The sequence below is a fragment of the Hyperoodon ampullatus genome (genome assembly GCF_949752795.1).
Source record: "Hyperoodon ampullatus genome assembly, chromosome: 19".
NCBI classification, from domain to species: Eukaryota; Metazoa; Chordata; class Mammalia; order Artiodactyla; family Ziphiidae; genus Hyperoodon; species Hyperoodon ampullatus.
The window spans coordinates 1,571,623-1,588,969 of NC_136932.1; positions in this window are offsets into that span (position 1 = coordinate 1,571,623).

Genomic DNA, 17,347 nt, shown 5'->3' on the forward strand with positions numbered 1-17,347 from the left:
GTTATTTTATCTGAAACTGTCAGTTATCTGTGGCCCTGTTAACTTCAGGGACTAGAGAGTACAGAAATGTCTGTAAACTTTGTTTTAGGAGCTTTTGTCTTTATGTTTGTGATTTCAGTTAAATATTTTTTGCAGATTGCTTTACTTCCACCTTTTCCCCAACAATAGGCTTATATTCTTGTAGCGTTCACTTTGGTCAAGGTGGTAGCCTTAGAAAGAAAATGCCAAAATGTAAGCTTCTTGTAAGCAGCGAGTGGTTGGTATAATTGCCTGTAGCTACCACATCAGTGGTAAAGAAGAGGCTTGAGTACCTCAGGTTGGTCTCTCCATGTAAAAAAAATTACCCCTATTGGAAGAAATAAGGAATACCTGAGAATTTTCTCATTCTGTTATGTTTGGGTTATGTGTGATGTTGAACCATGTGAAATTGCTGATGTTCAAACAGTGCTGATTTACAAAAATGACAGTATCATATACATCAACGTAATACTCACTTGCTCAATGCAGGTTAAAATCCCTGTGAGGCAAAGGGATAATATTCTTTAGGAATTCAGTTTTGAGTGTTTTTTTCTAATTTGTGTGGATCTAAATTTTTTAAATAGGAATGAATATCTTAATAGCTGCAGCTTGTTGAGAATGTAAAACATTTTGAGTACAAAATATGCGGCACATAACTTTTCACATGAAGCGTGTTTGCATAGAAAAGGTTAAAATACATTCTCTCAGTTTCTGTGTTGTTCATTTCTTGTAAAGGTCTTCCTACGTGTGAGAATGGACCCTTTAACATAGGTTGCCTTAGTGACAAAACAAAGCAAAACAATTGTCTCATAATACTAACTGTCCTAAAGAACGTGTGTCTTGCAAATGCTGTGGAACTGAATATTTATTTCCTTGTGAGTATTATGACCATTACCAAAGGATTCAACCAGATTTAGGGCTCTTCTTAATTGATCATGTTGAGAAAGGGACTCGTTTTGGTCCCAGTTTGTACTAAGGGAAGAGAAGAGAGAATTAAAAGTGGAAATCATAAATGCTTTTCCAACAGGGTTATGCTATTTTGTAACACTAAATGTCTTTTCTTTTCTTTAAAAAAAATGAAGCTTTTATTATTAATTTTGTCATACGTTTCTCAACACTTGAATATATTTTAGCCATTTTATGGTCTGAATTTGTTTTTTGTCCAGGACATTTTACTCAGAATTTTACTTGCCTCTATAATCTTAAAAATGGGTTCTAGAGGGTCCCACTTGCTGTTTCTTTAGAGGCTGATGCTTCATTTCTATGAGCAAAAAGCTCATTTAGCAATGTAGTTATTTCAGTATTTATTTCTATTATGGAATCCCTGGGGTTCGGAATGTAACTTTGTACATGAAATATATATAAATATGTATATGAAACATGTACGAGGAGTGTTTTGTTTTGTTTTTGCCTTTCCTAGGGGTCTGACCTTGATTTATATTTGAAAGTCCAATAATCATCTCCCATCAAACATGTCATTTCCAAGGGTCAGGACTGTCGCCGTTTGGCACTGGCTGAGGGTAAGCAGTGAGCAATACATGAAGAACATGTTTGCTTGGCTCACGTGTTTAAGTGACATATGAATAATAGACAATAGGGCTTTCTAGAAATGTGGGCGAGCTGAGTAACAACCCACACATGATACCAAGGCCTACCATTTGCCAGATTACTCAGGAATAAGAGGCAGGCTGTAATGTAGATGTTAATAATATGGTGTGCTTATTGTGACCCATTTGCTTGGGAGAGACTCCGGAAGGAAGGATGATTATAAAACTGACCATGTGGTAGCACAGTGTGAATCCATATTCAGTACAGTGGTATTTAGTCTAATGTCATGTGCTTTGTTTACAAGATTGTGGGGGGGCTTCCCTGGTGGCGCAGTGGTTGAGAGTCCGCCTGCCGATGCAGGGGACACGGGTTCGTGCCCCGGTCTGGGAAAATCCCACATGCCGCGGAGCGGCTGGGCCCGTGAGCCATGGCCGTTGGGCCTGCGCGTCCGGAGCCTGTGCTCCGCAACGGGAGAGGCCACAACAGTGAGAGGCCCACATACCGCAAAAAAAAAAAAAAAAAAAAAAAAAAAAGATTGTGGGGTTCTGACATGATAGTAAAAGTAGTCCTGATTGGCATGTGATAGGACAGTTCACTAGATGAAGGCACAGCCATCTATCCAGTGAGGTTGCATGCTCTAGAATATAATGAATAGCCTGTCTCATTCCTACTTTACAGGACCTAACCTAACTGCCCCTTAGTCCTTTGGGGCCTGCCAAGTCACTGTTTTGGAAGCTTTTTCTGAGCCTCATTTAATCATGTCCGTGATTCAGCCAGTCTCTAGTGAGAGACTAGAGTAACAGCCCAGGACAGCAAACATTCATATTAATTTTATTGAGGGAACAGGACAGGAGCCCTGTAGTCTTACCTGGAACTGTAGCCCTCAGTCCCACCCAGTGGTGAGACTCTCTTTCAAAACTTAGTGGAAAGATACTGCCTAAACCTCCGAGCTCTTCCTCACCAGCCCCAAGGCCTCCCACACTTGGTGTGGGCAGGAGAGCCCTGGTGACCACAAAAGCACGGACTCCATCTTCAGCAGTGGCCAGTATGTTAGGAAAGGTATTGTAGTTAGGGAACTTCTCAGAATACCTTAAATATTTGGTAATTAATACAGTTCAGTTTTACAACTCACTTCCTTTAGAGACAGTGGTATTGGTGGGAAAGAAGGCAGTAGTCCTGAGCAGGCCCTGCCCCTACTGTGACCCTTGGCCACTCAGTTTAACACAGTACTCCACAGCCACCCACAGAGGCATGACACTACCCCAGGCCTGTTGAATTGACTCTCTTTTGGGGTCTGGACCCAGGCATCTGTAAAGTGTCATAGGTAAGCATGATGTGTTGCTTAGGTTGAGGACTTCTTTAACGTCTTTGGACCTTAGTTCTCATGTGTTAAAGGAGGGTTGGTGTATCCAGGTGATCTTAAAAAAAATCCTAGCTCTAACCTTTCTGGTTCTGTGACCCTGTCTCTAATTTGCCTTGATGTGTTGTCTATACAGACACCAACCATACCTGCTTGCAGGTCCAGGGTTGCCCAGTCCAGGTGGAATTTGATTACTGTGAAAATCCAATTTATCAGAACGTCACTGTGCAAAAGGAGACAGTTTAGCTCCTTGCTTTTATGTCCAGGCAGAACATTGGCTCCCACCCACAGACAGAAAGTAGTTATGGTTTGATTTGAGGCCTCAAGGGAGAAATGGACCAATAAGTCACGGCTCAGGGTGGGCAGCAACTTCACGGAAAAGCTGTAGTTCTCAACCAGGCCAGGAGAGGGAGGTGTGGCCAAAATCACCCAGGAGCTAGTTGCAGAATGAAATTATTTCCTTCTTCCTCTCACCTCAGGAGTATCAGATTCTACTAGTGTGTTTGGTAAAACAGTTACCCTGGTGATCCTGATCCTGCTGTTGGGAATAGCTGCTTAAGAGGAACTCAAGCAGCCCAGCTGGATTCACAAACATCTGTTTTCCAGGAGCACAAAGCTTCTTCATTCTTAGTAGCCATTTATTACCAGCACATGGTGACCTGCTAGCAGGTTCACCCCAGACTCAACCCAATGCTCTTTCCTTTTTGATTTATGGATAATTGAAGTTTAGGGTACTTTGAACTTACTGCTACAGTAAAAGCTTAAAGGGAATATTTCATCTCCATTCATTTGGTAAGGCTATTTTTTTCATAGAAAATACTATAACCTTTTAGTTGTTATGACTAGCTTGCATATGCATAACATCTAATAATTTTCTCAAGGTGTTTACTCCATAAATTCACAGATGATCCACAGAGCCACCCTTTGGAGTATATTATTGTCCTCAGGTGAACCAGAGGCCTAGCCACAGGAGGGGCCTTGCCCGTTGGTAAACAGGTCTAGCTGAGATAAGTGAAGTCCCAGGGTCCTCATATAACCAGAGGTATAACCAGACTAACTCCACACTAGAGGCTACTGCAAGTGTGTTGGGAAAAGTATTAGATCTCAGATCAGGAGGTTTGGGGTTCAGTCCTGAGTCTACTGTTCCCTAATTTTGCGAGCCTTCACTAGTCACTTAACTCTTCTGTTTCCTTACTATAAAAGGAGAGTAACATCCCAAAGGGTTCTTGTGATGGCTTAATGAAGTAATGGTGTGATGGCAGTCGGCACATTACCTACCCCCACTAGGCACTCAACAGCAGGCTTTGGCAGGCGGTCCCTACGTATCAGGTGTATGAAGATGAGTAAGACACCTTCAAGGAGATTAGGGTAAGAGAGGAAAGTAGACACGAAAATGGTAAAGTGGAGTCAAGCATTATGGCCATTCGTTGAGGCATTAGCTGAAAAATGATACCGGTATGGTGTCTGCTTGGCTATTTTGTAATGTGGTAAAAACAAGGGGAAAACTGTCTTCGGTGCTTATGTAGTACAGAATATTCTTATTTCCAGTCTTTTTATCAGTGTTCTAGACCTTGGCTGTCCTAAAGGAACTGTGTTAGGAAACAGAGTTACCTCAGGTCTATTGGACCTTTCAGGGAACGCCTTTCTCTCTTGCCCCGACGCTCCCCAGTTGAAGGGAAAGAAGTGTTCCATGAAAATTAAACACAGGAGGAGATCCATATTCTCTTTTTCATCTAAGAGTGCATTTCATTCTTGGGCAGGCACACCGAGGGACATGCTGAAACATGAAAACAGTGGTAAGCTTGACATTTTTAGATGCCATCAGAACATACTTTTCCAGTATCTGTTGCTCATAATGCTTTATGACAAGAATTAAACTCCTAGTCACTGCATATAAACAGGTAGAAAGAAGACATACAGGGCTAAATAAAATATTAACATCTGATGCCCAGCAGGGTGTGGTGTGGTGGCAGGGAGGATCATATGCTCTCTACATGATTAAGAAGCTTATGGACCTTCCCTGGTGGTCCAGCGGTGAGAGACTTCCCGGTCCCAATGCAGGGCGCCCGGGTTCGATCCCTGGTCAGGGAACTAGATCTGCATGCCACAACTAAGAGCCCACGTGCCGAAACTAAGAGACTGCATGCCACAACTAAGAGCCCACGTGCCGAAACTAAGAGACCGCATGCCGCAACTAAAAGATCCCGAGTGCTGCAACTAAGACTTGGTGCAGCCAAATAAATAAACAAATAAATATTTTTTAAAAAAACAAAACTAAGAGGCTTAGCATTACTCCGCCCGAGGAAGATCACAAACCCTCATCTGTTAAGATTTTTGTGGGCCATCTCAGGTACAGAAATCCCCAAAGAGAGTGGAGCAGTCTTTCAAAAACTTGAATTTTGGTCCTCAGGAGTATTGTAGTAATGATACATCGTTCAAAGGATTGTTGGAAAGATGAAATGAGATAATGTACTCAACAGTAAACAAACATTGTGTCCTTTCCCCACTGAGGCCTCAATTTCTTTTCCTGTTGTCCTTTCTCATTAAACTTACTTTTCTTTACCTTTGGCTAGCCCAAAGTGACAAATCCTGGAGTGAATTTTCAGCTGCTGGCCTTTTACTGTATTTTGGCCCATTATGCTTCTGTGGAAACAGGCGTTTATTCTGTAGGAAAAATCTACATTTCTATCTTGGAGAGTTTGCCTGGGGCTGTAAATAAGGAACTAGGAGCAAAAGTTTGGCATGTTCTTCACCAGAAAAGACTCCAATATTGATTCTAAGAGGCATCTCAAACATCCTTCCTTCCTGGAGGAGCCTGGCTGGGGATAAGCAGAAACTGGGCAGATGCCTCAAGGCAGACCTTGGCTGATTTAGAGACCCAGTCCTGGGCTTTTACCCAGTTGAAGGTTTATCAGACTATTCTGCCTCCTATTATGTCCATGTTTCTGGGGTGCCAAGGTGACAGCCCTTTCTTTGAAAGCCCACTCTGGTGTGATATGATGGGAACCAGAAAACATCTCAAAAGCCACATCTTCCTAAAGAACCAAAGGTTCTGGCCTTTCCTGCTACGGATCCACCAAAAGTCATCGCTCTCCCTGGACCCTCAGCTTTCCTTACCTGTAAAAGTTGGGACTTGGCTCAGATGAGCTCTAAGGCTTCTTCTAGGGTGATATTCTTTGAGGCTGGCTCATCTGTGCCATGTGCAGTTTGAGTTGTGTGGACTAGTAGCCTTCATGCCCCCAGCCAGACCCTTAATGGAATTCGTGTAGCCTACACCACTTGGTAAAACCAACTGCTTTGATGCACCAGTTTGTCCCTGTGCACCAGTGTGTCCCTGAGGCATCAGAGTATCACTCCCATGAATGGAAGGAATATGTCTTATTAAGAAGAGAGACACTTGAGTTCTGTGGGTCCTGAGCTTCCCTTGGGTGTCCATCTTTCCCTCCCTGAACCTGGGAACAGGTCTCCAAAAGTCTACTTTAGAATGTCAGCTGAGCCTTCAGAGAGTTTCTCCCTAGGGCCCTTTTGTGGCATCACTTGGGGAAAAAAGAGAAAGGCTGAGAAGTGATGCTTAATTAGGGAGGATCCTTGGCTTCCCAGTACCAGCCCCCCTCCCAGAGCAGAAAAGGGTGGGGGAACAGGAAATGAACTTGTTTGGGAAAGTGGCCTTGCTGTGGAGAGGCTGGGCTCTGCTGCCCTTTGAACACAAGGTGGCGCTGCGGTGAGCTTAGCCTTCCAAAGACTGCCGGCCCCTCGTCCCTCCCCTTCATCCTCACCAGGCTGGACCAGATCAAGGAGGGCGCCTACTGGGGGTCAAAGTGTACAGATAAGGTAAACTGGTTCCCTTTACTAACAAGCAAGCAGAGGCCCAGAGTGGCTGTTAGCCAACAGCAGAGATTGAAGTGTTCCTTCTACTGGACTCTCTCTAGATCCCCATAGCCCTGATGGCTCACTCCTTTTGTTCACCAGGGGCAGGGAAAACACCGTTTCTGAGCCTCCCCAGCCAAGGCAACCTATAGGCCAGGAACCCAAGGGGAAGGCAGGTGGTCTAGAGCCTGGGACCCTGCTGAGGTGAGCAGGGGTTTTTATGGGTAAGAGAGAAACATTGGCCCAAAGGATTAAAGAAGGGAATTTTTGAAAGTATCCATACCGCCTATTTCTGGTTTTTGAAGTTGCAAAGGAATTTCTGCTACTGCCACCTCTGAACAAGGCAAAAAGAAATAGCATGGAATCAGCTTAGTGAGTTGCTTCAATAAGAAACTTCTTCATCCAAGGCTGATGATAAATAGGAGTTACATAACTCAGTAGGTCACAGCACCAACTAAGCCCTTTATAGGCCATCAATCCACATTTATTTCCTGGATTTTATAACCACTGCTGAAAAGGAAACGAGGAGGGCGTGAGGATTAGAGGGATAGAATCTGTGTGACTGGAATAAATCTCCAATTGCCTCTCCACACCACCACTCAGTTAACTCTTGGAGGGGCTTGCTGAGTTACAGTGCATCCAGACACTCTGGGCCTCGTGCCAGGAAACTCAGACCCCTGTCCCAAGCTGCTGCGAGTAGCCTCGAGCTTTAGGCTGTCATTTTCTCTCCAGCCCTCATTTTGTATTCAGCCCTCATTTGTATTCAGGGGGTTGGGTGAGTTCAAGGTCCCTTTCTGCCCCCATGATTCTAAACATTAGGAGCAAAAGAGTGGAAATTAGGGCTCATTACCCACCCCCACCCCCACCACCACCAAAGGTGCAAGAATCTGTCGGATCCTCTTGATGGGAAAGGGGTATTGTGAGATATTACTACATTAATGGAGGCAGGTGAGGGCCCCAAGGAGGGAGATAAGGCCGGCCAACACTGGTTGGCGGGGGGGGATCACAGCTGCCCTGGATGGGGCAGGGGGGGCACAGGGTAAAGGACCCGTGCCACCTCCCCCTTGGCCTTCAAGTGCTGTAGACCAGTCAGTGTGTGTGCACACGCATCGCGCGCACGCACTCACACACAAAACAGGTGAAACGGGAACAGGGGAGTAGCCACACACCTGGAGAAGAGGGATATTTGCCATCCTCAAGCCTGGGGAGTTCAGTGCCTGAGAGGGCTCAGGGATGCTCCAGGGCCTTTGGGTGGGTATGAGGGGCCGACAGGCCTCATACACAGTTTCTGTCGCTCACTCCCCCTCTTCCTGCCTGGGGTCAGAGAGACAGACAGCTCCTACCATCCACATACCACCCGGAGCTTGTCCATCTTTGCCCAGCCACCTGTGCCAAGCTACAGGCCAGATCCCACCATCTGGGGGCACCCAGTGTAAAGCTAGTTGAGGAAGGGAAAAGCTTGGGAGAAAAGCTTGGTTTGGGAGGGGAGGATGTCAGAAAGTTTGTGGCATTAGAAAGTGACAGGAAAGGGACTTCCCTGGTGGCACAGTGGTTAAGAATCCACCTGCCATTGCAGGGGACACGGGTTCAAGCCTGGCCCGGGAAGATCCCACATTCCATGGTGCAGCAAAGCCCGTGCGCCACAACTACTAAGCCTGTGCTCTGGAGCCCACGTGCCTAGAGCCTGTGCTCCACAACAAGAGAAGCCACCACGATGAGAAGCTCACGCACCTCAGGGAAGAGTAGCCCCCGCTCGCCACAACTACAGAAAGCCTGCGCGCAGCAACAGAGACCCAACGCAGCCAAAAATAAATAAATAACTTTATTTATTTATTAAAAAAAAAAAAGTGACAGGAAACCTGGAAGCTGGAACAGCCAGAGGGATGAGGGTCCTTGGAAGGAACATTTGGTGAGCAGCTTGAGCCTAGAACTTTCATGATGGGATCACCCCTTGAGCAGGAAGCCCATAAATGTTTCCCCAGAGGGAATTCCCTGGGGGTCCAGTGGTTAGGACTCTGCACTTTCACTGATGAGGGCCCAGGTTCGATCCCTGGTTGAGGAGGTGAGATCCCACAAGCCTAGCAGTGCAGCCAAAAGAAAAGGAAAAAACCAGTGTTTCCCCAGGAAGGAGATTCCTGTGGCAGGAGGCAGCTCTGACCTGGAGACTCAGAACAGATCTTTCGTTAGGCCCTTTTAATTGTGCTCAATCAGTCGGAAGTTCTTGGGTCTCCTCTTTCCCCCCTTCTCGGTGTGTTGCCCTTCCCCCACTGCTGCTGCTTCCTTTTTGAGAACAGCTGTGTGTCTGGGCTTGTCCTGGAGTCTGGATTTCCAGACTCAGAAACCCCACCCACCCCCAGCTTGGCCTACTGCCATCAGTGAGGTTTGGAAGGTGGTGGTGTCCCCCATTGAACAGGTGCCTTAAACCGAGACCCAGAGAAGGAGGGTGTGATTTTAATCCCCCAGGTCCCCCAGACCCCACAAATGAGCAGTGCCAGAAGGGGTCTCAGGGTCCCATCTTTATCAACTGGCCTGACCCTTCCACCCCCATCGGGGCTATAATCCGATAATCTATTATGCTTGAGCTGGTAGACCAGCAAAGCAGAGCTCAGGGGCCAGGGTGTGGGGATTCTGATCGGGGTTCACCAGTCCCATCGCAGAGGAGAAGGTGATGATTTATTTGGGACCGATTTTTGTAGAGAAGACACGACCCCTCGGCTGTTAAGGCTGAAGGAGAGCCAGGTGCCAGCTGAGGTGAGTGGCAGGGAGGGCTGGCCGGACCCTTGACTGTGCTTCACAGCAGCCTCTGCGCGGGGCTGCTTCTAAACAAATCTTCCTCCCTGCTGGGCATCTGCTAGGCCTGAGGACAGCTTGGAGGAGGTGTTTTTTGCCTCCTGTCCTCTCCCCTCTCTCTGCCTCACAGACTCGAGTGAAAGGGGTGGATGGGTGGGTCACAGGGAGACTTGATGAGCCCAAGGGCTGAGAGGCATGGGTGGAAAGGCAAGTGCCCCGTTTTCCCTACGGAACCCACCTGCCGAAACAGTGGGCTCCTCCTCCAGAGCCTGCTTTCTGTTTGTTGAAAGGGTTTGCAAGTGAGCACCAGACTGTTCTAGAAACTCTGCCTCAGGCTGTGTGGGGCAGAAACACCAAGATCAATTCAGAAAGATCAATTCTCATGTGAGGGGGTGTGCCCACTCCACCTCCGCCCACCAGCAAGGGTATCCCAGGCCAAGAAAAGGCCTCAGAAAACAAAGGTCCCTTGCAGACATGGAGCATGAGCTAGGTCCAGTCGTGGTTCTTCACATGCATTGTTTCCCTCAATCTTCAAGGCAGCTCTGAGGCGAAGGTTTCCCCTGCTGAACAGATGGCTCTTAGACCAGGGTTTCTCAACCTGGGCACTGTTGACATTGGGCTGGGTAATCCTCTGTCGTGTGGTCTGTGCTGTGCATTATGGGATATTTAGCAGCATCCTTGACTGCTAAATATCTACCCACTAAATGCCAGGAGGATATGCACACCACCCCTCCCCAGTTATAACAACCAAAACTGTCTCCAGGCACCGCCAGGTGTCCTCGGGAACAAAACCATCCCTCTTCCAGAGCCACTGTCTTAGACAGTAGGTGTCCAAGGGCCCTAGGATAGGCCCACGTTTGAACCTGGGTCATCTGCTTTTCTTGCTGCTGCTTCTTTGTGGGGAAAAGTCCCTTTGAGGGACTTCCCTGGTGGCTCAGTGGTTAAGAATCCGCCTGCCAATGCAGGGGACACGGGTTCGAGCCCTGGTCCAGGAAGATCCCACAGGCTGCGGACTAAGCCCATGTGCCACAACTACTGAGCCCACGCCCTAGAGCCCACGAGCCACAACTACTGAGCCCGAGTGCTGTAACTACTGAAGCCCGCACACCTAGAGCCCATGCTCCACAACAAGAGACGCCACCGCAGTGAGAAGCCCGCGCACCACAACGAAGAGTAGCCCCCACTCGCAGCAACTAGAGAAAGCCTGCACGCAGCAACAAAGACCCAACGCAGCCAAAAATAAATAAATTTATTTAAAAATTTAAAAGTCCCTTTGAAAATCTCTTCCCAGAACAAGGGTCCCACCTTCCATTTTAATGAGGCTGTGGATGCCAGGTGCCCATTTGTGCCTAGATGGGAAGCTGGCTGAATCAGCCTGCCCTCCCTCCGACCCCCAAGCGAAGTCCCGAGGGGCCTGGAGGTGGGGTGGGTGTGAGTGGGCAGAGGGACGCAAGGGCAGGGTTGCAAGAGTAGGAGCCTGCCCTCCTCTGACCTCTGCTCTATGGCCACAGCCCTGCATGGCCAGCAGCCCCAAGGAGGCCAGGTCAACGTGCTGGACCTCACTCAGCACCTTGTAGATGGGTCGCCCTGACTCACAGCCACTCGACGTGATCTGTAGTTGTCTCATCCCAGAAAATATTTGCTATGGCTGAGTGACCTCAACTCTTACCAGGCATACCTGCCCCTGAAGGAGGCAGGTGGGCCCAGTGAACTCAGAAGGTGGCCTTTGGTTCTGGGTTTAGAACATGATGATGGGGGTGGTGGTGGAGGAGCTTCAAGACTCCAGGAACTTCCACTTGCCCTGCACTGGAGCGTGCTGTAAAGGCACTTGGAACTCAGTGCCAGACATTAGCTCTCATTCCAGCCTCTGACCTCAGTTTACTTGTTTAAACTGGAGAAGTTGGACTGGATGGATGATTTCTAATAATTCACATGCACTGAGCATTTCCTATTTGATAGGCTCTTTTATGTACATTCTGTCATCTAATTTCTGCAATGCTTGTGAGGTGGGGACTGTAATTATTATCCTCATTTTACAACTGAGGAAGCTGAGCTCAGAGAAGGTAAGTAAGTTGCCCAAGGTCACACAGCGAGTAAGTGGAGGACCAGTCCCATACCCAGGTCTGACCCAGAGGCATTGTTGAGGGTGGCGACAGCTCGGGCGATAGGACGACTAACTGGGGCGGCGGCCATGAGTACCAGGGAAAAGGGTGCTAAGGGTGACCTGCAGAGTGAGGAGGGGCAATACCAGGCACCCAGCCCAGGGTGGGACGAGTGGAAGATGACTCGGAGGCTCGAGGTTCAGCCCCTGAGGGACTGGGAGGGTGGTGATGCTATTCATAGAAACAGGGAAGTGAGGAGGAGCAGTTTCAGGGCTAGCAGATGAATGCATTCGTAGACATGCTGAAGCTGACTCGCCAACAGTGGGACCTGTAGGCCGAGATCCAGCCACAGTTCAATTAGGAAAAATCAGCACATCCAAAAGTACTTCCAAATGCCAACAGCCCTCTTACCAAAATCAAATCCCTAACCTTTGCACACCCCGGAGTTCCCCAGCCACTGCTCTGGGCTGAGGCTCAGGGTTGGGTCTGCAGTAGCCCAAGTTTAAGTCCCACACTAACCACTGGGGGTCACCACTGGTGCACAGACCACGGTGCAGCTGCCCAGGGCTTGCCCGCTGGAGGGTGGACCTGGCAGGACGCACATCGGGTTTTAGGGAGCCGCCCCCCACCCCGGTAGAGAGGGCGGAGTTCTCGTGGGAGGGAGACGGGCTCACAAGGTGCTGAGCCGCTGCTTCTCCCCAGGCCCCCGGGCATCGGCAACGCCATGTCATGGGAATTTCTTTCTTTCTTTCTTTCTTTTTGGCTGCGTTGGGTCTTCATTTCTGTGCGTGGGCTTTCTCTAGTTGCGGCGAGCGGGGACCACTCTTCATCGCGGTGCGCGGGCCTTTCCCTGTCGCGGCCTCTCTTGTTGCGGAGCACAGGCTCCAGACGCGCAGGCTCAGTAGTTGTGGCTCACGGGGCCAGTTGCTCCGCGGCATGTGGGATCTTCCCGGACCAGGGCTCGAACCCACGTCCCCTGCATCGGCAGGCAGATTCTCAAGCACTGCGCCACCAGGGAAGCCCTCATGGGAATTTCTGATTAACCTCCAATCAAATATGTTTCACCTTAGAACCGGGAAGAGGGAGAGGCAGTGGACCCCCTTCCCTGCGTGGACACTGGGCTCTCGGGCCCTGGCCTGGAGGACGCCGTGCCCAGGGCACTGGGGTGGCAGAGCCCGGGAAGCAGGATCCCAGCTGTTCCAAAGCACCCGTCTCCCCTGACATTTGCGTCAGCAGCTCTGCCCTTTGACTTTTAATTCCCGGGAGTGGAGGGTGGAGGCAACCTTGGCGATCAGGACTAATTATTTGCAGTTCGACTGAGCCAAGCAGTTTATTGGGGTTTGGCCTGGCTGCCTGCCCTCTTCTCTGCCTCCCACCCCTGGGTTTATGGCCTTGGTCTCCTTCGGAAGCTGGGAAGAAAGGAGGGCAGGAGTGCTCCCACTTGGGAGGCACCCACTTCCTCTGTCCCCTGAGTCTCCTGATCTCAGGCACAGCCTGTGGGAAATGACGCCTATAAAAGCGCTGAGAGACCCCAGACGGAGGCAGTGCCCCCGCGCTCACACCCAGCCCAGGCCAGCACCCCTCGGCCCCCTTCCAGCTCCCGTCAGGACTTGTTAGGACATGTCCCTGGGCCTCGGCCAGACCAGGAGGCACTGCCTCCCAGCTGCCCGGGTTTAGCGGGTACAGGCCTCGGCGCGGGTGGGGTAGGGTAGACATCTCGGAGCTGGTGCGGCTCCCCAGGCCCGGAGTCCCCCATCGGTGTTCTGGGTCCCTCTATATTTGGCCTTGGCATTACCAATGCGCCCTCTCCGAGGGGCAGGCAGCCAGCCTGACCCATGACGTCTCCTCCAGGGCTGGGGCTATTTTGGAACCAGCCTTGAGACGGCTGGGGAAGGCAGGGGTGAGGTTTAGGGGAGCATTTGTGCCTGCCTCTGGACCACAGAAGAAGCTGAGGGCGGGTGGCATGGAGAATTCGCCCTGAGGCCTTTCTCGGAATTCCCTGTGCATCACTCAAATGTGCCTTCCGCTCAGGTTTCCTGGGGATACCTGGGTTCGGGGGCTGTGGGGCTGAGTCTGGGCAGTAACCCCGCCGAGCCCCTTCTGCCCCCTGGGCTTTTCCAGCTGTTCAGATATCATCCCTCAATTAAAAAACAGCTTCTATGCCAGGTCCCACCAAGAACTTGGAGTTGGCTCAGTGGCTCCCAGTCTTAGGATTTCTCAGGTCACTCATATTTCCAAAACAACAATTTAGATTCTGACATGGTCACCAGTTTTTCATTTTGCTGAGTTAAGGACATTAAAAGGAAATGTCAAAGGAAAAGTGCTTTTAAACACACAGACAAACACACACACACGAAAATACACAACTCAGGTAAGAGGACGGTCCTTCAGATTGAGCAGGTTGACCTGTACGAAAACCCCACTATATTGTCCTTACTTTTCTCATTTTGCCACAAGCAGATGGGAACATGGCAACAGCTGTACAGGGCTCATGTTCCAGGAACCGCCGGTCCTGGCCACCCCTCTGCTGGGCCCAATGCCAAGGGCCATGGGGAACCCTCCCCAGCACCTACTTCCAGCTCTCGTCTGCAGCAGTCACTTCTGCTTCTGTACATCTTCCCCACCATCCCAGCCCCCAGTATTTGCAGGAGGGGAGGATGGGGACCAGTCTTCACACAGTCCCAGATGAAAAGAGCACATTGTCTGGTCTCAGTGCGGGGAGTGGGGCACGCTTGCCTCTGGCGAAGTCGGATGATCACCACGCTCCTCTGGGAAGGGCTGCTGCTGTGGAAGGAGCGGGTCTGGGCAGGGGTCAGGAAGGCTGGGTGGCTGCTACTTCCTGGCCATGAGAGCTGAGACTAGTCCCAGAACCTCCCGTGCTTCAGTTTCTGGTTCCAAAAAATGGGTATATTAACTCCTCATCACAGGGCAGGTGTGAGGATTAAATGAGAGAATGCTTGTGAAAGTACTTTATGAACTATAAGGCATAGGCAGGGGTAGTTATTATTATGAGAAACTAGTAAATGGCTGAAGAAACAGCACCCCAAAGGTGATCTCAGCTTCTGGGTGCAAAGATGGTACTCACACCCACCCCTGGGTCTGTGACCTTGGGGCCCCTCTAACCCCACAAAGGAGCGGAGCAAGCCTGATCCCTGTGAGTCAAGGCAGCCTGGACCAAGGCACTGTGCTCAAAACAGGGCCCAGCCTCTCACCTGTGCTTAGAGAAAGGGTTCTGATGACTTGTGGTGGCCCCACTGCATGGTGAGTGATGTCTACTGTCCCCCAAATTGTAGAGAAGTACATGGAGGGTCTGAGGATTCAGAGAAGGTCCAATGCCTAAACTTCAAGGCCTTCACAGAGGAGCCGTTTGAAGGGCTACCCCTGCCGCCGTCCCGTGTCACGGTGGGGTGGAGTGGGAGACACACTGACCCACGTTCCTAGGCCACTTCTTCCACTTACTCTAGCTTCATGGCTTCAGATACTTCTATCCCTTTGCCTCTCTGAGCCTCAGTTTCCTCATCTGCAAAAGAGGAATAAGAGTCCTTACCTCATGGGGTTGCTGTAAGCTTATGGGATGGCTTGTGAAAGCCCCTGGAGGGTGCTCGGTGCTCCAGGGTCCCCCTCCCCGCCCTCCTGGGAGAAACTGGCATAACCACGCCCCCCACAAAGGGAACCAAGGGGTCCCCAAGAAGTGTGAGCCTGGGGCTGGGCTGCTGCTCCCACCCAGAGTGGGTCCCCAGGCCTTGCTCCAAACAGGGGCCTGTGGGGCAGGTTTCCTCACTCCAGCCAGGCCCAGCTTCCCACCCCCTCCCCAGCAGCCAGTTGTCACAAAGTCATTGCCACCTTCCCCAGCCTGTACCCCTACCCCTGCCTCTGTGCTGACATCTCATTTGGAAAAGCTGCTGACTCTTCCAGACCCTGAGTTCATTGACTGGTCAGGGCCCATCGGCCACAGGCTGACCCTGTGGGCAGAGGGAGTTTGCAGAGTGCGGGAGCGCCCGCCAGGCTTTCATCCTGCGCCTCAAGCTAAGCCCGGCCAAGACACACACTGCCCTCCGTGTGCACACCTGGACCAACACGAGGGACCCCGCACACTCCGCACTCTCACACACACTATCCCATCTCCTCCCCCACGTAAACAGTTATGCCCACACACCAGGACATACACACCCTTCTGCGCACGTGCTTTATACAGCCACCGGCCCACCAGGCACACTCCCACGCACGCGGCTGCAAGCATGTCCCGCACGCTCACACAGGCAACGTGTGCACAGTACTTCTGCACACACGGTGTGGGGGGCTGGCCAGCACTGGCTACGCACAGCCACTTGGCCACACCCGGCTCCTCCACTGGCCTCTGCCCTGTGCTTCACTGGGCACGGGGGACGCGCGCAGGCTGAGCCTGGCTCGGAGGGGGGGGTCTGAGTCCCGAGAACAGGGCCCCAGGCAGCCAGACCCTTCCATTCCTACCTGTGGAAATCGTGGCCCAGAGAGGGCAAGGAGATGGTGAAGTCACACAGCCCAAGTTCTTGCAAGTGCTTCCAAGTGTCTGCGAGCATGGCAGAAAAGGAAGGAAGCATCCAGAAGGCCCCCTCCCTCACCGCTGGCCTCTGCAAACCTCCTGACTCAGTTCCTCTCTGCACTGGGCAGAGCCAGCTCCTCAACTAGTCCCAGTCCTGCGGCTTCCCCCAGGACGGACACCGCGACTGGGCACTGTGTGAGACCTCACCCTCTGCCCTGGGTGCAAGGTCATTTGAAGCGCTGTGGGGGAGGGCGCCCACTAATGAGACAAATCCCTCGTAGCTTTTGGGATGTTACACTCACTTGGCCGTGGCCACCTGCCCACAGCGCCCTCAGCCTGGCCCTCTCACCCCCTGACCCAGTCTCCCTCCCTGGGCCTCAAGGCCCTCAGCAGCTGCCTGGACTATGGCTCCATCAAGAGACCCCAGGCTCCAGGGAGTCAGTGACCCCGTCCCCTAGACTACCGCTCCACAAGGGTAAGGGTTTCTGCCTGGAACGGTGCCTGGCACCTAGTAAATGCTCAGCAAACATGTGTTGAATGAATAAGCCAATCTCCCCATCCCCAGTCTCCTTTTACAACGGCTACTCAGGGTCAAAATTAGGACATCTGACATCTGGGTGCTTCCCTGTCCGCCAGGAGCAGGGGGTCTGCCATGTATGGCTGTGTGACCCTGGACCAGTCACATCCCCCTCTGAGCTTCGGCTGCTATCTAGGAAGGTGGGCCCCTGCTGGGGAGAATGCTGTTTGTCTTGTGTGACTCCAGAAACGTTTGGGAGGAGGGGGTCCAGTCACCAGTGTTGCCTCCTTCCCCCTGGCTTTGAAGGGGGCACCCCTGTGGGCAGACCCAGGCCGGGGAGGTGCGGGGTGGGGGGGATCCTGGGGTGCCTGACTCTGGGCCAACATCCTGCTTCCTGCGGCCCCAGCGGTGAGGCCCGGCGCCCGGGAGGCACACAGAGGGGTATTTGTTCGCAGCGGGCGACGAGCGAGGAGATGCTAATCGCTGCGGATCGCTGGGCTCCAGCTGGAGGTCAGGAGGTAACGCGACCCGCGGGGCTTATTTATAACCTCACTGGCGGCCATGGCGGAGGGCAGCGCTGGATCCGCGCCGCTCCCCGGGCTGCCGCTCGGCTAGGACGGATC